The sequence below is a fragment of the Euprymna scolopes genome, chromosome 32, assembly GCF_053919585.1.
Source record: "Euprymna scolopes isolate OS-2025 chromosome 32, ASM5391958v1, whole genome shotgun sequence".
NCBI lineage: Eukaryota > Metazoa > Mollusca > Cephalopoda > Sepiida > Sepiolidae > Euprymna > Euprymna scolopes.
Genome location: NC_136513.1, coordinates 68,208,031 through 68,234,613, shown reverse-complemented (window position 1 = coordinate 68,234,613; position 26,583 = coordinate 68,208,031). Strand labels below are relative to the sequence as shown.

The window sequence follows — 26,583 nt, the reverse complement described above, 5'->3', positions numbered from 1 at the left end:
AGGCCGCAAGCCAGTTGTCTCAAGAGAGCTAAGTAACGTTTGTTGACTTCGTCATATCAGACTGTAGCTTTCATTTCGCTCCTCCTAATAAACAGGGAGCGGGTTTTTAAAAACAAACAAACTGATTTATTCAAAACTGTCCCACACAAAATGCTTACTGCTGAATACCTATCGGCGTCACGTCAATCAAAAACGCGCACCTGTTTTTTTTTAAACACTTTATTATTTTCCAACTACGCATCGCGAAGGCTTCGGGTTTTTTCACATACCCCGAAAAACACCTGGGCAACGCCGGGTACCCCTCGCTAGTCACAATATAAATCAGTAAATGTGAACTTATAGCTTGGTGTAATCGAGATGGTGAAGGTCTTAATATTTCGAGATAAAATCTCTTTTTCAAAAGAAAAGGGACCAAAGAATATCCCTTAAAAAGGAAAAATACTGAAATATTCTAAGGCGGAAATGGATGTGGGAATAGGACAACTGTAAAGTAGAAAGGGTTTATGCATGGTTTCCTATATTCATATTACTATAGACATTTTCATTTTTATTTATTTATTCATCTGTTTAATTTAATCTTTTTATTTTATTTTTATTTATTTGTTGATTTTTTCTCCCGGTTATAATTTAAATTCTTACCGGGAGTAATGTTGTGAATCCATAACAAAGACAGCATTTAAACCTATCAATTTTGTGTTGTGTGCGTCAATAAAGTATGCTGATCGTATGTTTTAAATATATATTTGTTTATTAATTTTCTATTTAAAAAAAAAAGAATTTTGTATATGATTGTAATATGCTACTCAATACTTATAGTACGTGCGTTGTCATGACAACGCGTAGAGTTCCTTAATTAATATCATCACAGTTAATATAGACATTTTCATTTATATACTTATTGATATATTTAATTTAATTATTGGTAACCTAAGGATTTCAGAAGCACTCCACATATCAAAATATAAACCTTCCATCAACAACAGACCTGAGCTTAACTACCCCTTCATTAAATAACCACTTTCCCATAACCTTCCTAGATTGCTGTTAATTTTGTTGTCTGTCGGGTACATATGTATAAATTAGTGTGCATGTGTATTTATATATACATTTATGAATATTTATGTGTGTATATCCGTGTATATGCACCATTAACCACCTTTAGCCTACACTATAACTGCGACTTTTCTGACACTACCCTCATTACACTCTATAACACGATCTCATCCAATCCAAACTCATTCATGCCCCATCCCTATATATTCCTATATATTTTGTACCCTGTACTACTCCAAATTTATACATTATAGTCAAAACAGCAAATTTATAAGGATTCAGTATATATCGAAGCAATATATAGGTACTTGCATGTGGCAACTCATATACGTTTAGCACTCTGCCATAATCTTTCTTGTTAGATGGCATCAAAGATTATCAATCGATTATCTTGAAAAATAAATGAATATACAAAGTTGAATAAAATAACAAAACAAATAAGACCTTCTTTCGTTTGTTCATTTTTGTTCATGCGTCACGCCAATACAACAGCTGGTTCCCTGCGTTGCTATAGCCTTCTCATACTCTTCCATATATATATATATATATATATATATATATATATATATATATATACACACACACACACACACACACACACACTTAGAATGACTTGCCAAATTCCCTAAGAAAGGTTAAGGGTTATTGCTCATTTAAAAGGTTGAAAGTTTGATTCTTGTCAAGAGTGTCTCCGTGAACCAAAGACTCTGCCTCCACCGACTACAATTAACATTAACAGGCTATCGAATTTATCCATTACATTGTTAGGGTCAACCTGGATACATTTTTTCCCCTCATTTGTATCAAATTCTTTCTGACATATATTTCTGTATTACTCCCCGAAACATAGAAAGGATTCCCTAAATATCCTTTCCACCCTAACAATCTTACAACTTTTCGAAATATAAAAGACCATTAGTCTGATAGGGGAAAATTAGAAAACTAAGGTTAAAAATAGTCAAACACGGAACATTAAATATCGAAATCCGAAACAATAAAAAATGCTTTGCTTCTTTTTTGTAAAGATGAACGGACAGATTTTTTAATATTTCGAAACAATAAGTATAATAACTTCACAGAAAGAAAATGTGCAATCCTCTGTCTGTAATAGAGAACTTCTCTTGTCATGCAAGTAAGCAACATGCTGAAGAAAATTGTTTCAAGTGCTTAGGGAAAAGAAAAAATAAATAGAGAATCAGACACTTCTCCTTCCCCATAAGGGGAAAGAGAAAAGAAATAGCTAGTCAAACACACCTCTTGACGTCCTTCACTCTATTTCCATAATGCGACGCTTTATTTCTTTTTTCCTATTTCTTTTTTTACCGCTAAATACATTTTTTCTTTTTTTTGTCTTTTTTTAAAACTTTACAGTGTGAGACATTTTCTTTCGTTGTTCTTTTCAGCTTCATTGATTTAAACGTTATTTCATATGCGTATTAGTGTGTACATTCTTATACAAGAAAAAACTATATTAAAAGAAGAGTCAAATCATATTGTTTATGGGTAAATAATCGCAAAAAAGCAACTCTGAGCCTGGTTAATATTTAGATGGGTAACCATTTGAGAAATATTTAGGAGTTTAGGAAAATACTCCATACGAATTATCATCAGTCATGTTCGGTTTAACACCCGTTGTACATGCAGGCATGTGTTGGACAGCTTTTAGAAATTATTTTCATTGGATTTTCCCTGCTACCTGACTATGCTACCTCAACTATTCGGCATCTACTTACTCAAGAACCCTCATCCACTCTTTCAACATGGAAATACCATCAAAGTCTTCTGTTCGACACACATCCCTTTTTGTGGTCCAGATTTAATCTTCTTTTGACGTCATTAGATCCAAGCCTGTCTTTCTCTTTCAGACTCACATTCATCATATTCTCATGTAATTTCTTTCCATGCAACGCATGTCTTCAACCATCACTGGTCAAGTTTTATTTTCATTTATCATCATACGACACACATATATCGGATAGATTCATGCCTTGGACAACATTGGTAATACTCTGCTAGTTAGTAATAACAGAAGTTTCCTGAACTCACTCCATCCATTCCTTTCTCTTGCAATAGTATTAGTGCCTCTGTGTGTTCTAACAAACATTTTGAACAACCTCAATAGCTTTGTCATCCAAATATACACCTGAGTTTTAATCCATCTTTATTATCTTCTTGCGCACAAACTGGTTATCGTCTCTCAACCAACCAGTAATTCCACTGCATTTTTGTGTATGCAATGCTTTCAAGTGCCACACACACACACACACACACACACACACACACACACACACACACACACACACACACAATTGCAACAATACAACCACTGATGATCACTTTGTTCTTGATAAAATGCACTCTCAAACATTTAATATTCACAAAATTAAGATTTTTTTTGTGACAATTAGCAATCAAATCTTTTTCAGAAATTATTAACACCAGGGTTATCATAGAATGCTAGTATGACGCCAGCAAAAAGAGGCACTAAAGTAGAAAAGGGTAACATATTTGGAATTAAATTTTATTAATTGATCACCTGGTAGTTCTAGCTAACCAATCAGATTCATTGTTATTCCCTCTCATGGATTAATGTTTTAATTAGCCAACAGCAGGACTTCTCTCAAACAAATGTTCGGCTGACTTTTACTTCTTTTTCTTTTATTCTGTTTTGTAGAAGGATGATACACTTGTTTTTGAGAATGTGTCGAATTAATAAGCAACCTTATTTTAACACATGTCTGCTTGGGATACGTTTTTTATTTCTAATTTAAGTGTTGGTTTAGTCTTGAATTTAATTATTTTTTATTATGTGATCTTATTTTTCTGATGTACTATTATCCTAAAGTAAAGTTTATTCTGTGTATCTGTGTATGCAATTGTTTGCTATTTTACTTCTACAGTTTAATAGGCTTGTGGGTAGGTCTTTAAACTTTAGAATTTCAAATTTCTCACTCGGACATAATCTACACGAATCATCTAAATTTCTACAGATGGCCTGTTGTACAATTTTCTACGACGCCCAATTTCTTTAAGCCTCTAATAATAGGTCACTAGTACTGTTTTTATTTAGTATTTTGATATTGGATTCGTGTTATTCTTTAAATATGCTCGTAAGTAATTTCATTTAAGTTTAAAATAACATATAAGATGTAAGATATTTTTATGTTAGCCAATAAGCCTAATTTTTTCATAGCCAGTGACGGTTTTTGTTTATTATTTAAACAAACTCAGCGAAGCATTGGGTTTCATTTTTTTGGGACTGCACCTGGCTTGAATCCGATGGTATCATGTTCATTTGACCTGATCTTCTGTAACACAGTTAGAATATTCCATGCCTGTCTATGGATGTCTGACATCAATCATCTGAGCTTGTGTTTTTTTTTTCCTATAACACACAAGTAAATTCAGTGAAAAACTATTATCCTATAACAATGGTTGTTCAGACTATCCACTGTGTTTAGAGGAAAGCATCGATTTCATTTTTAGAATAGAAATTTCTTTACTTGCATAATAATTCTACTACCAAAAAGACATGCAATAAAGAGGGATATCGTAATAATCGATATATTAATAACTAGGACTATGGCAAGAGATTATTCTTTTTATTATTTTAACTCTTGTGTATATATCAATAAATATCTTATATTTTTAGATAGTGATGTGGTTCTCAATTAACTGTGTCTGATATATACTCGAGAGTCAAAAGAATGATAAGAATATTCTATCATCATAGCCATATTAATAACATTATAACTATCTCTGTACATCATATTGTCATGTCTTTTCACTCTGTTCAAGCCATGCTCAAGGGTATGGAATTGGTAGTTCAAATGCTCAAGTCCAACCCATTAAATTTCATGAGATTTGAATCCAACTTTTGACATTTAAAGTTCCGGCTCTGAACTAAAAATTTATCTCACTAGTAATCTCTACATATATAATCTCTGCGTTTATACAAATATTTTATATACAGAGTAACTTATACTACGACATATGTAATATTCACCTGATTTTGATTTTGCGATTTTTTCTTTTTCTCAAGCTCAAGAGGATCACAAAGGGGTCTGGTTTTGAAAGCATGGAGACCATCAAAAGAGCCGTACCGATGGAACTAGTACATATCCCCAAACAATATTTCCGGTAGTTCATAGAGGTGTAACAGAGAAGATTTGTTTGGAATTGAAATAAATTGGTATTGATACCAGTCTCATTACTTTTCAGACACACTTCGAATCACTTCATAACACTATCCTGCTTTCCTCCCTCCTGCCCTCCACCCATGCGTACTTTGGAATTTTATTTTCATAAACAAACTTTCTGACTCACATCATTTTATTCTCACAAAAACATACAGCGATTATTTGAACGATTTTCTTTCTATTCTTTATTTATGATTTAATATTTCCATTTCAATGGCTCATCTGTTTATTTTTAAACAGATAAATCTAATAAGTTGTGTCCAGATTTTAATTCCATGAAATTTAATGCTAAATGATGCCAGATTCACAAGTTCAGTAGTTACATCATCCGAAATGTTGTGAGAATCCAAGATGAGAACAGTAGTCGAAATAATCCAAATAATGAGCATAAGTGTATGTTTGTATCGGAACAAAGTTTCCATTTATAAATGGACCTTAACAAAGTTTGGCACATAAATCGAGTTATAATCTCAGATTAATGTGTCAAATCCAGTTACAACTGGTGGTGCCTACACAACTCATAAAAAGGTAAAAAAATTCTGGATTATTGTGAAATATAACATGAAAATGAATCTAAAAATAATTCACACAGAAATAAATCCTAGCTTCAGGGATTCATTTAATAATGGTCAAAATAATTTTGACTGCAAATTTCGCTTGATCAAAATTGTTTTTTTTTTAATGAATTTAAATTTGTACATTTATGCATACTATCGCTTATTTCTATTATGTTAACATCGGAAACAAAATGGCGTCATAATGAAATTAGTTGCTTTTGTGGGTGAACACTGTTCAAATTTCTTTAGAGTTGATAAGGATTTTTTTCTTTTATTTGTATTGGCACTTTTATTGTCTATCCGGCCACTTATTTTTGCTATTACATATGAAAATATACATTAATGTAAGTGTTGTGTTTGCTAATAAACAGCCGATTGTGACAAATTCTTATTAGCGTATGCTACCCCAACAAAGTAGGCCGTAATGCCTGAGAATATGTTATAATGACAACATAACAGATTACTAGGCTATCTCCCTAGAGAAGGAGGTAATGCTTAGATTGGTTGGTTTCCTGATAACAGAACAAATATATTACTTATTTCTCAATTAAGCATAGTAAAATAGTGTATCAGTCTGAAATCGAATTGAGCATTAAAAGATGGTACATATTAGTATAATATTAATAAGAATATTAGTAGAGGTTCAGTTTGAAATGGACAGACACCAAATATCCATTAGTAATAGATGTGTTGAATTTTTGTTAGGCATTTATACCTTTCTAAAAATTTATATATTTTTTCTTCTGTAGGAAATGTAGTTAATGGAGAGGGTGTTCACAACTATTAGGTAACATTTTGATTAAAATTAGCAAATTGAACTGAGACAAAAATAACCTGAAGCATTTCTTTTAAACATAAATATAACACAGTTGAAATTAAATATTGTTTGGAAAAATAACACTATGTTAAATTGTTCAACAGTTTATTTTTTTTATATAATTTGGTTCTTTAGACTACTCTTCTCATTTTGAGTGTTAATTTCATAATGTTTCTGTGTCAGGACTCTTTCTGTCAGATTCGGGAATCTGCACAGAATTGTGAACAGAATCATTAATTTAATTTGGAGTTCGACAAGATATGCCTGAAAAAAGTTGGAGGTTATATCGGTCGAAACAAAATCATTAAATAAATGGTTATGGTCCAAATTCACTTAAACAGAAAGATTCCCAAGTTCAATAAGATACACCCGAAGAAAGTAAGAGGCTATATCAGCCAAAACGCAGAAAATAATGCTCAAGATAAGTATAGTAGTCCAAGCAATCGAAATAATACAAATTATCTATCCTCATCTAAAAAATTCATAAACGTAAATTTTTTTATAAAGTATTATTTTTTTATTGGGCATTATGTTTGAAATGCACAGAAGAGGTAAATGCGTAAAGAGAATAAATTTGTACATGAACTTTTAGTGAGACAACACAATCATTTTGAATAAAATGATAGTTAAAACGAACAAACACATTGAATCAAAAATGAATACAGAATATCAAAATCAATCTCTTCGATATAACACAGTACAAATGTGAAATATAATTTCCCATAAATGTAAGTGCAATTACATTTCTTGTCACAACTTTATTACATTTGAAACTTTATCAAAATTTAGAGAACAAATTAATTTGACAACACTATAACTTTTGCTATTGAATAGATGTAAGATTCATTAGTATGCTAATTAATATTAATTATTAATTAGCAAACAAGTGAATATTACCATAGTAATAGTTTTACCAAGTGGGGGAAAAATGTAAATTTTCACCACTTTTCTTAATGACATCATGTACTACAAAGTACATTATAAAAATTCAGTGTCATCATAATTATTAGCTCTGTCGCTGAGGCCATAAATTCACCAACTGCAACTCTATGCAGAAAGTTAAACCCCCACGGGACCACATTTAGGTTGTGGTTGGCGACCCCTGATGCCTTAGGATGGGATCCTGGTGGCTAAGCAGTCCATGACCTGGTGACTTGCCACAATCCACTTCAGCCTTTACTTTGACTAGACCGGAGGTTGGAGATGTTCGATCCAATCAGTCAACTGGTCATGTAATGTATCTATAAATTCATTCCGAACCATATTATTGAATCTGATTTTTTTAAACTCAAAATCTTCTTTTTATTTTTGCTCTAAATAGAGTGATGTTTTCACTTTCACTGAAATTTCCTACTAAGAATAATATGTGTGTGTGTGTTTTTTAATGTTTTCTATGAGCAACATTTTCTAATATTTCTGAATTTTTGAGATGAGGATTGGTTATTTATATTATTTGGATTTTTCAGACTACAGTTCTCATCTTGAGTGTCATTTTCACAAACGGACTACGAGGATTCGTGGCACAGTTGTTAGAGTACTTGGAAAAATCAACTGTAAAAGTGATATTTTCCTGAAGGTTGAAGGTTCAATTCTCAGTATAGGCGACCGAAAAATACAATTGTGAATTATTTAGGACCTCTACCCAGTCATGATTGACGGAACGAGAGCATGCTACCCTCGTGAAGTAAATAAATGGTTCTGTTCGAAATTCCATCCAAATTCCCGAGTTTGACAGAAATATTCATGAGTTCGACAAGATACACCTGAAGAAGGTCAAAAGTTACATCGACTGAAACGCTGTGAAAATGGCACTCAAGATAAGAACAGTAATCTGAAGAATTCAAATAACACGAACGTTTTCTAAGAATAAAAAATAATTATAGTACTCATAGGATTCCATTTGACAACTTTATTCGGCATTAAATTATGTTTGACAAGCCATAAAACAAAACTACCCATCAAAATTATTTTTTACGTCGCTTCAATTTCGAAAAAAGAAAATTACTGTTTTCTAAATGAAAGAGAAAATTCAATTTTAAAACTATTTTAGATGAAGATTTTTGTTGTAGTTTTTCATCATTTTTAGCAGATCTGAACTTTTCACCATTTTTCAACCGATCTGAAATCTCAATTATAAATACCCAGTTACTAAGGATGATTTCTTAAACTGAAGAATTACACTACGTTAACCATATTCGATCATTATGGCAATACGTTTATATATATATATATATATATATATATATATATATATATATATATATGTGTGTGTGTGTGTGTGTGTGTGTGTGTGTGCATATATAGGTATATATATATGTATGTATATATGTGTATATATGTGTATATATGTATATATATGTATGTATATATATATATGGGCGAATGAACTCTTTTTCTGGGTCAACGCCCACTAGCACCGTGTATATTTGTGTGTATGTATATATGTGTTGGGGTGGAGAGGGCTCCCGTAAGCCATAGTGAAGGCAACCTTTCTAGGAGAAGCAAATCTCTGATTTAAAAAACCATAAAGCAGAAGACCAGTACCCGCATTAAGCTGGTCTGCAGTTTAATTTGTTGCTGGCTATCTTGCTCTTGCTTGTTGCTGGATCTCAACATTTTGAACCGAGAGAGAGACTTAGCTGTCGTGCAAAGCTAAGACTCTGTAACATCATCTTTGTATAGATACTCTCTCAGGCATTTGGGCTCATGGATTTTAAATGTCTGAGGGAGTGGCACTCGTCTGACAAGACGTTGCAATCATCATCATCATCATATATATATATATATATATATATATATATATGCTCGATTTAGCAAAAAAAAAAAAAATGACATCAGCACTAATACACACTAAAATTACATCATAGATACACGTTGGTAAACATGAAGGGTATTAGTCATGTGATTACAAAAAAAAACAAAATCTGGAAAATGCTTATTTCGTTTTTTTAATTCTACAACAAAATCCATTCGATGCTAAGATATTTATTTTAACCTCCAAAATAAGAAACAAACATATCTTCTCATATATTATGCTGCAAAGTATTCGAGCAGTTTTATATACTCGTTGAGGCATGTAAATTAATAAAAGAAAGATGCAAAATGTATTAAGATCCTGAAGTATACAGTATAGAGTACAGTATAGTATCTTCAAGTCCAACGTAAACAAATTCTTGATGAGCCATCTCCTTAAGTAATCCAAATTTCCACTACTAACGATGACTATTTCATGTTCCCCTTGACCACTATGCACTCGTTACCCCTTATCCACGAGTGCCCCCCGGGCCTTGATAAGTGGTGACTCCTTTGTAAAACAAAAAAAAAAAAAGTTCTTCTAACTGTGATATGTGAGAAAAATTAAATTCAGAGTAAGTTAATATGTACTCTGCACAGTTCACTCCTCACTAGCAGGGGGATTATATTCCAGCCTATGTCCTGATAGAGTTATTATAGGCATATTCTCGTGGATTGGTCTTATTTATTGCGGGTTAATCTGGCTGTTGTTGAATACTACATTCGAAGATGTGTTCACAAAATCCCATACACAAAAGAATATTCTACTGATAATGAATAAAATATACAATGTTTATAAAGAGAAAAACTAATAACTAATGACTCATTCAAACGAAAGGAACTATTTAAAACGAAATAAAATTTAAAAAGAAAAATATTCGCACTTTGTAAACATAATTTGCTATTTGAATTATAGTATAGAAATTAGGAAAGCAAATAACGATGTTTTTTTTTTTTTTTTTTTCTAAAATAAATTATGTATTTAAAAAAATGAACAAGCTCTCGACTTTAAAAGTCTATCACATTATTTTATTGTAAAATCATCTTTCCGTTCAGAGATATAAATTCTCCGTGGACAGGTGTTAATGACAATGTTGTGAAATGTAACCGATGCAAAAAAAAAAAAAAAAATGTAGAGAAAAAAAAATTAAATATTGTCTCAATTTATTAAGAAAATAATATTTTGTGTACAAAATTTTCTTTTGCATAAATTTGTGAAACAAAGAATAGCTTTTGTGTTTCGTCTCTTTAAATCATTAAAAATTCAGTTTGTGAGTGTGTCTGCAAAGTTATTACAGCTGATGCATGCAAGTCAATCTGCAACGTCCGTTGTTGGGATGCACTTCTCAAGGTTTATAAATAAGTGATGTGAATTAGTTGTATGCACTCGATGCAGGCAGATTTGCTTGCATTTGCGATGGCACTCTTGCATTGTGTTGCATCATGGCATGAAGTGAATAAATGCAAGCAGATCTGCACTTTTTATTCGACAGTTTAAATGCTTTCAAATTTCTTTCAATTTTTTTAAAGTTACAAAGTAATCCAAGCTTTATTTTACATCAGATTTTTACAACAGATTAAAAAGTTTGGCTTAAGTAGGAAAATACAAAAAAAAAATTCTTTTAAATTAAAATTCTTGTTTATTTAAATTATTTTTTTAATGGAACTTTAAAAAATTCGCTTAATTTTATACTATTGCATTTCTTTCAATAAATAATGGATTAATAAACACAATAATGTCTGTCATATATGAAACGCTGACACACAATTTTATTAATATAGAGATGAACGTATGATAATAAAGTGACCCCTCAACAGTGCATGATCATTAAAAATTAATTCTTTTTCCAATAATAATGCTCAATATCGGTAAAAGTACAGAATAGTTAACAATTGATAACTTGTACACCCCCCCCAAAAAAAAAACAAGAATAACAATGAAACATACAATTTATATTAAACGCATTAAAAATGAAAAATGTCTACTAGTTTTGGCCACTATTATAGGTCGTAACTAGATTTTAACGTTTATAAACGTTTTATTTTTATAAATCTCTCTTTTTTATGATGAAAAGAGAGATTTTATAGAAGAAATAAAATGTTTATAAACATTAAAATCTAGTAGAGAATTTCATTGTAATGCATTGGATATGAATTATGTTTTGGTTTACAAATTCGAGTGTTAAATATTCTGAACTTTTACTTCTAGACGTGGTTAATCTGCAGTTAAAATTTTTTTTATAAAATCATACCTTGCTCTTAAAACAAACGATACGGCCTTTATTTCAAAGTTTCGTCAGAAAAAGAAAAATGTAATATCATAGATTAGTACCCCAAGCTAAATCCCAACGAAAATTAGATCCCACTTTTTTAGGCGATTACGTGCGAACATCTGAAAATTAGGCAGAAAGGCAAAAAATTAATAATTTTAGAATTTCACATCAAAATTTAATGTAAATTATTCCCCAATTCCAGGTTATTTTAGCTTTTTATAGCAATTATCCATTTGTATATTTTTTACTATGGGAGATAAATTTTCTTGTGGGACTTCTACTTCTTGCAGTGATTATGTGTAGCTACTTTGCCACTTGGACTTGAGGTAAATAATAAAAAAAAATAATTAACTGCTCTAAAGTTAGAATGGGCGGAAATGGGGGGGGGGTCATTTTATATTAAATTTATATTTGAAACTGATTCTACGTTCTAAATCTTAAATAATTTTGTTCTGAAAAGGAGGTTTTCTTTCCACAAAGTTTTTCAGTATATTCACACGTAATCACCTAAAAAAGTAGAATACCATTTTTTTGGGGGGGGGGGGTATTTAACCAAGAGTGTTAATCTACAAATTCACCAAAGGAAACATATCCTTACAGAACTGACACGTATCCAATCCTATAGTATTAATGGACCAACACCCAACCAAAACATCCTAAAGAAGCCATATTTAGCAAAAAAAAAAAAAATGTCTGTCACATGATATACTTTCTATTACGTCTGTCACACCTCTGCAATTAAAATCCCTTTTTTTGTGCTAAAATACAACCATGTGCTGGGAACGAATATAATGCAATTTAAGTTCATATTTTGGTATTTGTATTGATATTGTTGGAAAAAGTCAGCACACGGTTAACAAAATGATAAAGTTTCCACTTCTCTCGCTCCATTTTTTACCAATTCTAATAAACATTAGCACAAAACACAGGCACATGAAAATAAATAAATAAGGATAAATGAATGGGAAAGTGAAGAAGTACATGGAGGGGTAGGGTCTTTCGTTTGTAGCAAAACTTTAAGAGTAACCTAAATAGCCAGCTGTTGAGTATTCAATTGGAAAATACTGAACACTGAAGATATGAGCAGTTACTTAATAGTTTATTAAATTACTAGCATGTACCGATGTTGTCCAGTGGAAGTATATCATAACGTCAGAACTAAATGACCCCCCCCCCAAAAAAAAAATTAAACTATGATTGTTAGTGGGGTCCACTGTCAGCCTTGGAAAATAATGGGCATTGGTGGCTGTTGTGAAGGAACATAACTGGCTATACACCGGTTACAAACTATATATATATATTGGACTGTTTGGCAGACAGCGGCAGACAGCGGCAGACAAGCAGTCGCAGTAAAACGGATAGTCTTACGTGTTGATTATCAGACTTTCTTCCCCATACTTGTTACTATGTACTTCTATTTACCTTAGGCGAGCAGCCTTACGTTTCTGTATTATAAATAAACCCCATTACACATACCACTCGGTGTAACTCACGTTTGTCTTTATTTCCTAAGTATTTAGGAATATAACAATGGCGACGAAAGGATGTTCTTTCTCTTAACAGAGATAAATTACCGTACCAAGGACTGTGTACAATGCAAGGATTTTTTGTTTTATGAAAAAAAACAAACTATACAAGGATTTTTGACCACGTGCGTCAATGAATTTAAAAATTTTTCCTACCTAAAGTAGCGAAAAGTACGGATTTTTCTTCGTAAAGAACTCACAAGAAATTATAGAAACATGTTCAAGGTAAAGTGGAATTTATATTTATTTTGACAAGTAAAAAAAAAAAAAAAAAAAAAAATGGTCGCAAGTTGAATTCAAAACTACACTAAAGGATTACGAGTTTCGAAAGAAAAAATATAAATACAACGACTATTGTACCATTTTATGCCACGTGGGAACGGCAGCCATATATTTTTTTTTGGGGGGGAAATTAATTGTTTGTTATTGCCTTTATATAAATAATTGGAACTATTTGTCGTGGGAAGTAAGAAATATTTTGTGTATGAACTTACGTTGTTGAAAAAAAAAAAAAAAAAAAAAAAAAAAAGAATTATTTTACAAAGCCTGTTGAATTACTATGGATGAACTTTGTTGAAACGTGTTGTGTCTGCATATTGCTACTAATTTACGATATACGTAAATTTACGATTTTTCTTTGGAATTATTGTGTAGAATTCGAAAAGACATTTTTGTACTAGAAGCTAACATGGAACAATTAGCAGAGTTAACTAAGGCTCTAGCCCTTAGCATCCAGGAACAGACAAAAATGACTCAACAATTTTTAGCGCAACAACAACAACAACAACAAATTCAACAACAACAGCTACAGCAACAGCTGCAACAACAACAAGAAAGAACACAAAAAACTTTAGAGGCACAACAAGAACAAACAAACATACTACAACGACAAATGTCGACACAGCAAAAGAATTTAGAAAAGCTAATTCTAACGTCGACCGGGAAGAAGACTAATTTTTCTGCCGAGGGTATTTCAAATTCACTAACGGAATTTCGTTACTCCCCGGATACTGGTGTTACTTTCCCTGCATACTACAGAAGATACGAAACAATTTTTACGAAAAGATGTTTAGACTGGACCGATGAGGAAAAAGTTACCCTGCTACTACAAAAACTGGGTACTGATGAAAACACCAAGTATGCAAATCTAATTCTACCAAAAAAACCGGAGGAGGTTTCGTTCGAGGAAACAATTAGTACCTTGTCGAAAATATTTGATAAAAGGGATAGCCTATTTCACTCTAGATACAAATGTTTGAACATTCAGAAGGCAGAAGCTGAAGACTATCTAGAATATGCTTGCACTGTGAACTGTTTATGCGAATCATTTAAATTGAATGAAATTTCCGCAGACCAATTTAAATGTTTAATCTTTGTACAAGGTCTCACAGCACCAAGGGACAAAGATATACGTTCACGGATCCTAACAATTATGGAGGCGGATCCTAACATAACATTGCAAAAAGTCACTGAAGAGTGTCAACGTCTGATTAACATAAAGAAAGACAACACTCGCATTGAAGAGAAAAATATTTTTAAGGTGCAGCAAGTAAAAAGGCAAGGGACCACAAGAAAGTCCAGGTTCCAAGAACACAGGATCCTTAAAGGATACAAAGACCCAAAGCTAAAGTGTAAATGTTGTGGTAGTTTAAGACACAACAATAAGACCTGCTGGTTTAGGAACAAAATATGTTATGAATGTGGTCTCAGAGGTCACAAGGGAACATACTGTGCCCAGAAGAAAAGACAAGGGACCGATAATGTAAATACGCTTCGCATGAATAAAGAAAAAAGCTGCGAAAGACGGAAATATGTTGATGTTCGGATAAATGGACATCTGGTTACATTGCTTCTGGATAGCGGTGCAGATATTAGTATTATAAATGAAGATATATGGAAAAGGATAGGTCGACCTGAATTAACGAAAACCAGAAAGACGGCGAGAAGTGTGTGCGGCAAAAGATTAGAGTTCAAGAGAGAATTAAAATGCAAAGTGACATTCGCTAACCAGACTCATAAATCCAAAGTGTACGTCGTACCAGGAAAGAATACATGCCTGTTTGGGGTAGATTGGATTGTCCTGTTTAATTTATGGGAGAAACCCATAAATTCGTTTTGTAACGTTTTAACTGCAGAAAAAGCAAACCAAAGGGAAGACTTCCTGAAGGATTTGAAAACTGAATTTCCCAATGTTTTTGCCGAAGGACTAGGACTCTGTATTAAGACAGAGGCAAAATTTGAATTAAAGAAAAATGCCACTCCAGTATTCAAACCTAAAAGGAATGTGCCTTTTTCAGCGATGGACGCAATCGAAAAAGAGTTGGATAGACTTCAACAACTGGAAGTCATTGAAAAAGTTAACCACACAGATTGGGCAAGTCCAACCGTGTATGTAAAGAAAAAAAATAACAGAATAAGGGTCTGTGGAGATTTTTCAACGGGTTTAAATGACTGTCTATTGGACCATAATTATCCCCTTCCGTCCGCAGAAGATCTGTTCTCTAAGCTTAACGGAGGAAAAATTTTTTCTAAGATAGACCTCTCAGATGCTTACTTGCAAATTAAGATCAGCGATGAATGCTCCAAATACTTAGGCATAAATACTCATAAGGGCATTTTTAAGCTAAAGAGGCTTCCTTTTGGATTAAAGGTTGCTCCTGCTATTTTCCAGCAAATTATGGACACGATGCTGGCAGGGTTGGAATTTTCAATGGCCTACCTTGACGATATCCTAATTAAAAGTGAAAATTTGCAAGATCATAAGAAGCATGTAAAAGAAGTATTCAAAAGAATACAGGAATTTGGTTTTAAATTGAGCCCAGAAAAATGCGATTTTTTTATGAAAAAAATTAAATATCTAGGTCAAATAATCGACAAAGAGGGTCGAAGACCGGATCCACAAAGGACTGAAGCAATTGAAAAGATGCCTGCTCCAGATTCAGTGACAAAATTAAAATCGTTTTTGGGATTAGTTCAATACTATGCAATTTACATCCCTAACATACATAATTTAAGAGCTCCTCTTAACGAGTTACTGAAAAAGGGTGTTAAATGGAACTGGAATAAGGAATGTGAATCTGCTTTCCAAAATATCAAAAGATGTCTACTGTCAGACTTAGCATTGGCACATTTCAATCCAGAAAAGGAACTAATACTAGCAACGGACGCCAGTGATTACGGTGTTGGCGCTGTATTACTTCACAAGTATGAGGATGGTAGGACAAAAGCTATCGCCCATGCTTCAAGAACGTTGGTTGCAGCGGAGAAAAATTACAGCCAAATTGAAAAAGAGGCGCTGTCGATAATATTTGGAATTACAAAGTACAATCGATTTTTCCATGGACGATCTTTTATTTTGCAAACCGACCATAAACCCCTACTTACCATATTTGGATCAAAGAAAGGCATTCCCACACATACTGCGAATCGATTACAGCGATGGGCTGTAACCCTCTTAAACTATCAGTTTAAGATGGAACATGTATCCTCAAAAAAGTTAGGACACGCAGATGCATTATCACGGTTGATCCCTAAAAGAAGCGAAAGTTTCGAAGAAACGGTAATTGCTGCGCTTAAAGACGAAAGTGAATGTACAAGTTCAATGTGTAATATGATACGTGAACTTCCGGTAACTTTCGAAAAAATAAAAAAAGAGGCAGTAAATGACATTTTCATTAAGAAAATGAAAAATCAATTGGGATGGATAAAAAAAAAAAAAAAGGTAGATCAAACAACGCCTTTTTCCATCTGTGAAGATGTGCTCATGTATGGTGAGAGGATCGTAATTCCACTAACGTTACAGAGGAAAATTCTGAAGGAATTTCATACAGGGCATCCGGGCATTTCGAGAATGAAATCCCTTATGAGAGGATATGTGTACTGGCCTGGTATGGACAAGGAAGTTGAAAAATGTGTCAAGACATGCAGAGGATGTCAATTAGCAGCTCGAGATCCTCCAGTAAAAACGACGCCATGGCCAAAGACGGACCTACCCTGGTCACGTCTGCATATTGATTATGCGGGACCTATAAATGGTTATTTTTACTTGATTATTGTAGATTCTTTTTCAAAATGGCCAGAAATATTTAAGTTTAGACATCCAACAGCAAAAAACACTGTGAGTGCGCTTAATGAAATTTTTAGCCGTTTTGGAGTGCCAAAAACCTTAGTGAGCGATAATGGAACAGCATTTACTGCTCATGAATTCAAAGAATTCTGTGACTCACTAAATATTCTACATATGACAACACCTGTGTACCATCCACGATCGAATGGGTTGGCCGAAAAATTTGTAGATACGTTTAAAAGGGCACTTAAGAAAAATCTTACTACGGACACAGACGAACAATGTATTCAAACATTTTTAGCAAGTTACAGGGTGACACCAAATCCTAATAATAATGTCAATTCTTCCCCGGCTGAGCTAATGTAGGCTGCTACCAGAGAAAAAGAAAGTTTTCAAAAAAGAAAACCTTAATACCAAGTGCTTCTCCCCAGGTGAAAATGTATATTTCAAAAATTTTCAAAATGGACGAAATCAGTGGGTTGAAGGTATTATCAAAAAAAGGATTGGGAGCATGGTCTATACCATCCAAGGATTAAGTTTTGTCTGCAAAAGACACAGAAATCAAATACGTCCCAGACTGTCTCCAAATGTGGAAGAGACACCAATGGAAACATTGTGCGATATTTTTGATATACCAAAACCAGCGTGTGTACCGCAAACAATGAATATTTCGCCTGAACCGACCATACGGGCTGGACAGAAACCTTTACCCCGGGTAACGCTGACCAGAAGGAAAAGCGCAAGAAAGAGAAAAGTTACCAGGAGATTAAGCCCTGACCCTAAAAGGAAGAGGTATTTAAGCTAAAATCAGGAAGATTTCAGCTTCAGGGGGAGGTGTTGTGAAGGAACATAACTGGCTATACACCGGTTACAAACTGTATATATATATTGGACTGTTTGGCAGACAGCGGCAGACAGCGGCAGACAAGCAGTCGCAGTAAAACGGATAGTCTTACGTGTTGATTATCAGACTTTCTTCCCCATACTTGTTACTATGTACTTCTATTTACCTTAGGCGAGCAGCCTTACGTTTCTGTATTATAAATAAACCCCATTACACATACCACTCGGTGTAACTCACCTTTGTCTTTATTTCCTAAGTATTTAGGAATATAACATGGCCAAATTAAATCATCTGGCTTCCACTGTCTGGCATTGTCTGGCAGTGGCAGCTATCAGAAACCATGTGCTGTGATTGCCATCATTGTGGGTAACTGGCAATTAGTGCTGATTTGGGGCAATTACTTGCATTTCCTGGTAAGCACTAACTGCCTTTAAAACTAGAACTCACTGGTAGTCTTAATTAATATCAGCGTCAATTGGAAGGGGGTGATGATCACTGGCAGTTAAGGCTGTATTGAGGCATTTACTGATGGCCCTTGGCTGTCTTTACAACTGTCACTGTCAGTTCCTGGCAAACAATGTCAATCACTGGTGGCCACGAGCAGTGTCAGCCTCCATTAGACTGCTCCAAAATAAAATTGAGGTAGATAATTGTGTCTACTGGTTGAGATTGGGTTCCTCTGCAATTATCGATCATGACCAATATTGGGCTTCATTGGACTGCACTGGCTAATGTGTGAATGCATGAGTTACAAATAATAAAGATAGATGGTTGAAAATATCTCGCCTTTATAATATGAAGTATGGATGTCTTGTCTAAGCTGAAAGAAAAATGTGTAAGTTTGTTTGCAGTGATTACTATCACTTCACAGCACTGGCGAGTATTGGCAGGCAAATCGTTTGTCTTCAAATGGCAGGCACAATTATCCAGTGGCGGGCACTTTTATGTGTGGTGGTCATTGCTCTTTTAAGGTGGTTACTGTCATTTTGTTGCATGGGCGGTCACTATCAAACACTGGTATTTTTATCCGGTTGCTGCTTTATTGGGGAATACATACTGTACTATGATGTTCCAATTAAATGTAACTATATGTTGTTGTTGTTGTTGTTATAATAATAATAATAATAATAATAATAATAATAATAACAATAATAAAATATGAAATAGTCCAAAGAATCATTGTTCGTATTCTACATAAGCACATTTGGAATAAAATTGGACTGTATTTTTTTTATCATTATTAAAAAGTAAAAATGAAAACACTCTCTTTTGTAAATTGTTAGTTGAAAGAACAGGCAACGCATGAGCAACTCGAAATACGATGGCAGCAGTGCCAGGTGTAAACCTGGGTTTGATGTAAAAATTGTCAAATTACAGAACTGAACTTCTTTTGTTTGTTGGAAACACAAAATCAAATTGGCATGAAAAAAATATCTGAAACTTTTGTAATGGTAAAATTTTTATGAAAATCTGTTTTATTAATACAAAGCAAATATTACATGTATGTGAACCGTCTTTGTTTGGGTTATAATATTAAAATCCCCCCCAAAACCATTAGTGTGACTAATGTGTGAATGCGTCAATTACAAATCGTAAAGGTAGATGGTTGTAAATATTTTGCCTGTATAATAAGAAGTATGGATGTCTTGTGTAAGCTGACAGAAAAATTGCTACTGGAAGAAAAAATAAGAGTATAGTCGGAAAAGGAACAGCGAATGGTTGATTAGTGTTAGTTTGTAGCTCAATCGCTATGTATGTAAACAAAGGCTTATGTATAGAAAGTCCAGGCGTCTTTAATACTGATCAGTTGGATTTTTGTTTTTGTCTGATTCCTACGTCCATTTATTTGTAAAATAATGTGTGAAATTTGTCATCATCATCATTATCTACAGCAGAAGTGTGAGTCTTATAAACAAACGTTTTATTTAAAAAAAAAAAGTTCAGCCGCTTTAAACGCTGATCGTTTGGATTTTGTTTTCGTCTGATTTCGACGTCCATTCATTTGTAAAGTTGCACAAACACTTCAACGGGTGACTGTCTCTTCTACAAATTGTTTTTATTGGATTGTTTTTTATTTTTATATTCATGTCAAACTCATTTAATCGTACGCATCACCATAATCGTCGTCCTGATCATTGAGGATTTATGACTTTTGGAACGTTCCTTCATGTGTATTTTACATGTATGCGTATATGCATATGTATGTATATGCGTATATGTGTGCTTCTATGTGTGTATGTTTGCATGTACGTGTACATGCATATATATTTGCGTGCATCTGTATGTATGCATGTATGTGTGCATGCATGTGTTTATTTCCATGTATATGTGGGGTGGAGAGGGTTCTCGTAAGTCGTAGTGAAAGCAACCCCTCTAGGAGAAGCAAATCTCTGATTTGAAAAACCATAAAGCAGGAGACCAGTACCCGCATTAAACTGGTCTGCAGTTTGACTTGTTGCTGGCTATCTTGCTCTTGCTTGTTGCTGGATGTCAACATTTTGAACCGAGAGAGAGAGAGATTTAGCTGTCGTACAAAGCTAAAACTTTGTAACATCATCTTTGTGTAGATACTCCCTCAGGCATTTGTCTATAAAAAATAGTCCTGTGGCGATGGAAAAGTTGTGATGTGTGTAGGCCTGAAATGATGGAAGCATGTAATAATTGATCTGCCATCATTATATGTATCCGTGTGTGTATGTATGTGTGTATGTATGTAAGTACGTGTATGCATGTGTATATATATATGTGTATGTATATGTATGTATATCTGTGTATATGTGTGTATATATGTTTATGTGTTTTTATGCATATATGTTTGTGTGTGTATGTATGTATATGTATGTGTATATATCCATATATATGTATGCATATAAATGCATATATATGTATGCGTATGTATGTGTATGTAAATGTATGTGTATGTATATATATATGTGCATATATGTGTATGTATATGTATGCATATATGTATGTATATGTGTGTTTGTATTTGTATATGTGTGTATATATGTGTATGTATGCATATGTGTATGTATGTATGTATGCATGTATATTATGTATTGTGTATGTATGTATGTTTATAGATATGTATGTGTATATGTGTGAATGTGTATATATGTGTATATATTTATGTATGCGTGTATGTATATATATGTATGTATACCAATGACCGTCTTCAGTGTCATGTCTGCTTGAGCGTGTAAATTCGCCGACAAGACTAAAAAAAAGTCATTTTCGGGCTCATGGACTTTTAGTGTCTGAGGGAGTGGCACTCCTCTGACAAGACGTTGCAATCATCATGTATAGAAATGAAGCGTACGAAATAGTAAGTCATCAGATGTTTACTTCTGTGCACATGGGCTTGGATAGTCATAGATGAAGCTGGCAAAAATGTTGGACTGGTGATGTTGATGTAAAAAATTGTCAAATTACAGAACTGAACTTCTTTTGTTTGTTGAAAACACAAAATCAAATTGGCATGAAAAAAAATATCTGAAACTTTTGTAATGGTAAAATTTTTATGAAAATCTGTTTTATTATTTCGGCAACCATGCATGCACGTCTAGCAGTCTTCCTTGAATTGCTTGAAATAGAATAAAATAAGATGTTATTTCGATGACGTCTTCATCGTCTCTGTCGTAAACTATGGGTTGAACATTCGTGTACAGGCAACGGATTTTTTTTTCTTTCTTTTTGGTTGAAACAGGGTTATTTATATGATTTTTTACGTTCGCTTCCTCTTTATTTTCCTGTTTTTAGCTTTTTTTTAAAAATATTTTTCCATGCTCTTTTTTGCGATAAATACATATAACTTTTTGTGTTTTTTTCTCCATTTTTCTCAGTTTTTTCTATTATTGAATTCCAACAGTTTTATTTGTCTTGTTTTCCTTTTTATTTGTTTTTTTTATTCCTTTTTATTTTTATTATTCCTTTTTATTTGTTTTATTTTATTATCGAAATGAAACGAAAACCCTTCATTTGTTTACAGGGTGTTTCCACACGCTGATATATATATATATATATATATATATATATATATATATATATATATATATATATATATATTTTTGCGGCTGGAGGTTGCTCAATACCCTTACTACACCACCTCTATCCACCCATTTTTGACATTCCGATAGCCGTTCTTACCATGAGGAGTTGGGGGTGTCCATTCTGAAAACCGTTTGTAACATGAGGAGGTTCGGGGTGGGGACAGGAGCAGCAGCAGCAGCAGCAGCAGCAGCAGCAGCAGCAACAACAACAACAACAACAACAACAACAACAACAACAACAACAACAACCGTACTTCACTTTTTTTCTAAGGTGGGGGGCACGGTTTAAGCGGGCAACGTCAGATAGCGGGTACTGCTAGTATATATGAAAGTGACGTTGTGTGTGTATGTGTGTGTGTCTGTCTGTCTGTCTGTCTGTGCGTGCGCGCGTCTCTACCAAACACCTCTCTGAATATTTGGTCTACAGACTTGAAAATTGATATTTGGGTATTTAGAACTCGGGAACACTTTCAATTTTGTTTTTAGCCTGTAAAAATAACTGCTAAAGAGTCAAAATGTAAAAAAAAAAAAAAATTAATTTGGCAGGTGTAAATCGACTAACTTCTGCGTATATGTAATTAAACTTTTAGCTTGAGGTTGCTTCATTTTTTTATTTTTATTATTTTTATTATTCATCTGGTGCTCAGACGGTAACAATGAAGGCTAAAGCGCGAAATAACGACTAAGGCTGGAACAGTGAACACTGAATGTTTTGGTTTTGGTTCCAGCTGGCGGCACTAAAGTCTTCTTCTTTTTTTTTTTTTTTTCTTAAACTTTTGAAATTATTAGTATACATATATTGGGCATAATATAATAATTTGCTCTATAATAATATTTGCATGAATTAAAACATATGTAAGCCCATTTTACAGCCGGACAACGCAGTCAGCCAGCGCGGCCTGTCACTATGTTAATATAAGATTTTAACATTTTTAACAAATAATCAACTACATTTGTCTTTCTTATTTAGATTTTTTAAAATAAAATGTTATAATAAAAATATATTTACTTTAAAAAATAATTTTTAACAAAATGCAATTTATATAAAAAAAATAGTCTTTGTTTTAAAATGATTTTTTTTATTAGAAATCCTCATATGAATTTATTTATATATATTCTTTGATGAAAGTTCACAATAAAAATTATAATAATAAAAAATTATAATAAAAACGCCTCCTTTCTTATGTTTTTCTAAATAATAACGTTATTCTTAACATGGGGAAGGGACTATATTTGGCTTGTCTCCGTGTAGCCGTCGTCTGCAGAACAAAATTCGGAAGTCAAAAACAGCAGACAATCTTGACTATACCATATCGGTTTTTAAATCCTGACAGATGAACTGAAACTGAGGCGAAAATAAAACAAAAACAAAAAAAAAATTATTTTTGACATTTACCTTTACAACTTCAAAATAAAACTTGTTAACACAAAACCCTCCTGATGAAACGGGCATTGTCCAATTTTATTCAAGACAGAAAAATGAAAAGGTGAAGTTTTCAAAAAGGGGCGGGATCGTGCCGGGTATAAAGAAGAAAAAAGCACGAAAAAACAAAAAAAAAACCAAAAAAAAAACAACAAAAAACAAAAAAGAACAAAAAAAAACAAACAAAAAAACAAAAAAAGAACAAAAAAAAACAAACAAACAAAAAACAAAAAAACATTAATACCCCTAAAAATAATATCAGCAAAAGAAAAAAGTCAGTGGAAAGGAAGGTACCGTTACTCGTTCCTGAAAATCTAACCCAAACTTTGTTTCGTTCCCAGTTTTCAATCATCTTTCAAGTTGCAAGGTCTTTCCTTATTCATTTTCAAATGAGAACAGAGGAAATTATCAACACAAACATCATTAAACACAATATATTTACCTGGCTCTCACCACATGAGGTCAATGAGTAACCCAGCTTCCCACAAAAAGGGTGGAGGGAGGTGCAATGTGCATTCTGGATAGGTGCAACAATGTTGCACTGCAACATTTGCTGCGATTCTCCGAATGACTAGGGATAAAAGAAAGTAATGCCTGGGAGGATGATTTCATAAAACCGACTAGAACTGTGGACTGGACCATATTTTACTCTTTCCTCCACAAATATTTACAGTTTAGTAAGTTTAAAATAGCATACTTATCAAACCTAAATGATATTGTTGTAAGTACAATATTCTTAGATACCCCTCCCCCACGAAATTATTCTATTTTATTTTTTAGGCGATTACATGTAAGTATTCTGAAAAACATGACAGAAGAAACGCACACACACATTTTAAAATTTAGAGTTTTATATATAAATTTTACGTGAAATGATCCCCAAGTTTCGGCCTAATTTAGCGTTTTAGGGTATTAAGTCACATTTTTTTTTTTTTAACCCTGGAAAATAATTTCTGGGCGTTTTTTTATTTATTTATTTATTTATTTATTGTCTACCTTTTTCGTCGATTACATGTGGTTTTACGACCTTGCTATCAAAAAAAGCTCCAAAACTAGAATGGCTCGGAAATGAAGCATCATTTTACGTAATTTCTTTTCTTTGGAGGGGGGGGTAGCTGAGAGTGTTTCACTGTTTCACCATATCATGGATTGGACTATTAACGTGAGTAAATCGATTTTACTGGTTTTAAATGGAATTATAACAAGCACACAAAAGTAACTAATTTTGCAATTTTCAAAGTTTAGTTTAGGGAATTTGTCTGGGCTTGTGGGGCAGCCTAATGAAATTATCTGAAAGTAATTTGGCTTCTAACGATTTTTACACCAACCCCATTTTTTTTTTCAGATGAGTTTAACACAATTTAAGAAACATTTTCTTTCTAGCAATATTTATTTAAAAATTAAATACAAATAAAATAAACAGTAAAATAAATGGTTATATTTATATGATAAAATTATTTTACTAAAATAAATTAAAAGTAAAAACTAGAAAAATAAAGAAAACCACACACACACACACACACACACACAAAATTAAACTTACTATACTTCATTTTTTTTCAGTGAAGGAGAAATCCTTCTAGACTAAGGCAAATTTTATTTTTATTCTAATGAACGGTGCCTAAAATCTCACAAAAACCTGTCATGAACACACCCCTAAAACCTAATGACTTCCTAACCATACCTGTTTGGAGGAATTAGATTTCTCCCATATTAATAAATTGGAAAAAAAAAAACAAAAAACAAAAAAAACAACTTGTGTCTAACTTTGCCCTCGTGGGGAAACAACTAAATAAGAAGTAAACTATTAACTGAAATAAAAACGTTACGAAGGAAGAGTTTTTTTCTCTTAATTTAAACACGAAAACCTCTTTTAAAAAGACAAGGTAGGTATTAGCATATATAATTGGATAAAAAATAATTTTAAGTAAAAACATTTTTACGTATTGACATATGTCAAAATTTAAAAAAAAATACCAAATTTACGAAAATAGATCAATTAGATGATTTGCTAGAACTATTTTTTAAACAAACATTGCTTTAAGATGTATTCTCGATCCGCCACTTTCTAATAAATTTGAAATCGTGGAAAGCAGAAAACAAGGAAGATAAGTCAGTTTGTCATAAAAAAAATTGGTTGTAATAAAAGAAACCGACTAAATTGTATTAGTTGATAAATTTTTTTTATTTTTTTTTTGTAATTATTTTTCCCCAATGATTTTTGCGTAATTTTTATTAATTTCGACATAAGACGTTAGTACGTAATAGGGTTTTTTTTTTGTACTTAAAGTGCATATTTTGCATATTTAATTATAATGCATAAGCATTTTTTTAAAAAGACTTTTGTTTTTTAAACATTTTTTATGACACATTTATCTGTAAATATTAACATTTTAAAATAATATGCATGACATACTTTTTTAAAACAATCGTAATTTAGTCATTCAATTCAAAGAAATAAACTGAATTTTTTAATTTATTTTTTTCGATATATTGGTCAAAATGTGCCTAGACAAGAGAAGGAAATAAAACGTTTCATTTTCGAAGCTGGGTTAACATGAAAAGAAAGTTTGAAAAGTAATGAGTTTAAAATATTAATATAGATTAATACCCTTTGGTACCCCTCATTTTTAGAAAGGGGGTCTATTTTTAGGCGATTACGTGTAGTTTTACGACGTTGCCAGTCAGACTTATGGTTAGTGGTAAAAAATAGTTAATCGACATAAAAAGTTAACAGATTGAAAATGAAAGATCATTTTGTGTTAAATTTTTATACAAAACTGATCCCCCACCCTAAATTCTAAAATAATTGTTCCTTCGGTTTTGACTAATGACCATGTTTTCTCTCATGTTGATCACGTTTCTCAGAGTGTTCACATGTAATCGTTTTAAAAAAGGCAGAATCTTATTTTGAAGGGGTGGGTAGGAATCTGCAAACGTTAAAGCGACGATTGGTGTGATTTCTTTTAAAGTTTTTCTAAAT

At 32.8% G+C, this 26,583-nt stretch overlaps 1 protein-coding gene across 1 annotated transcript in view; it reads right to left on the bottom strand.

The window, feature by feature from the left end:
* LOC145256408 (lipoxygenase homology domain-containing protein 1-like) overlaps positions 1-26,583 on the bottom strand; it is a 798,046-nt gene that overhangs the window by 431,471 nt on the left and 339,992 nt on the right. The window lies entirely within an intron of this gene.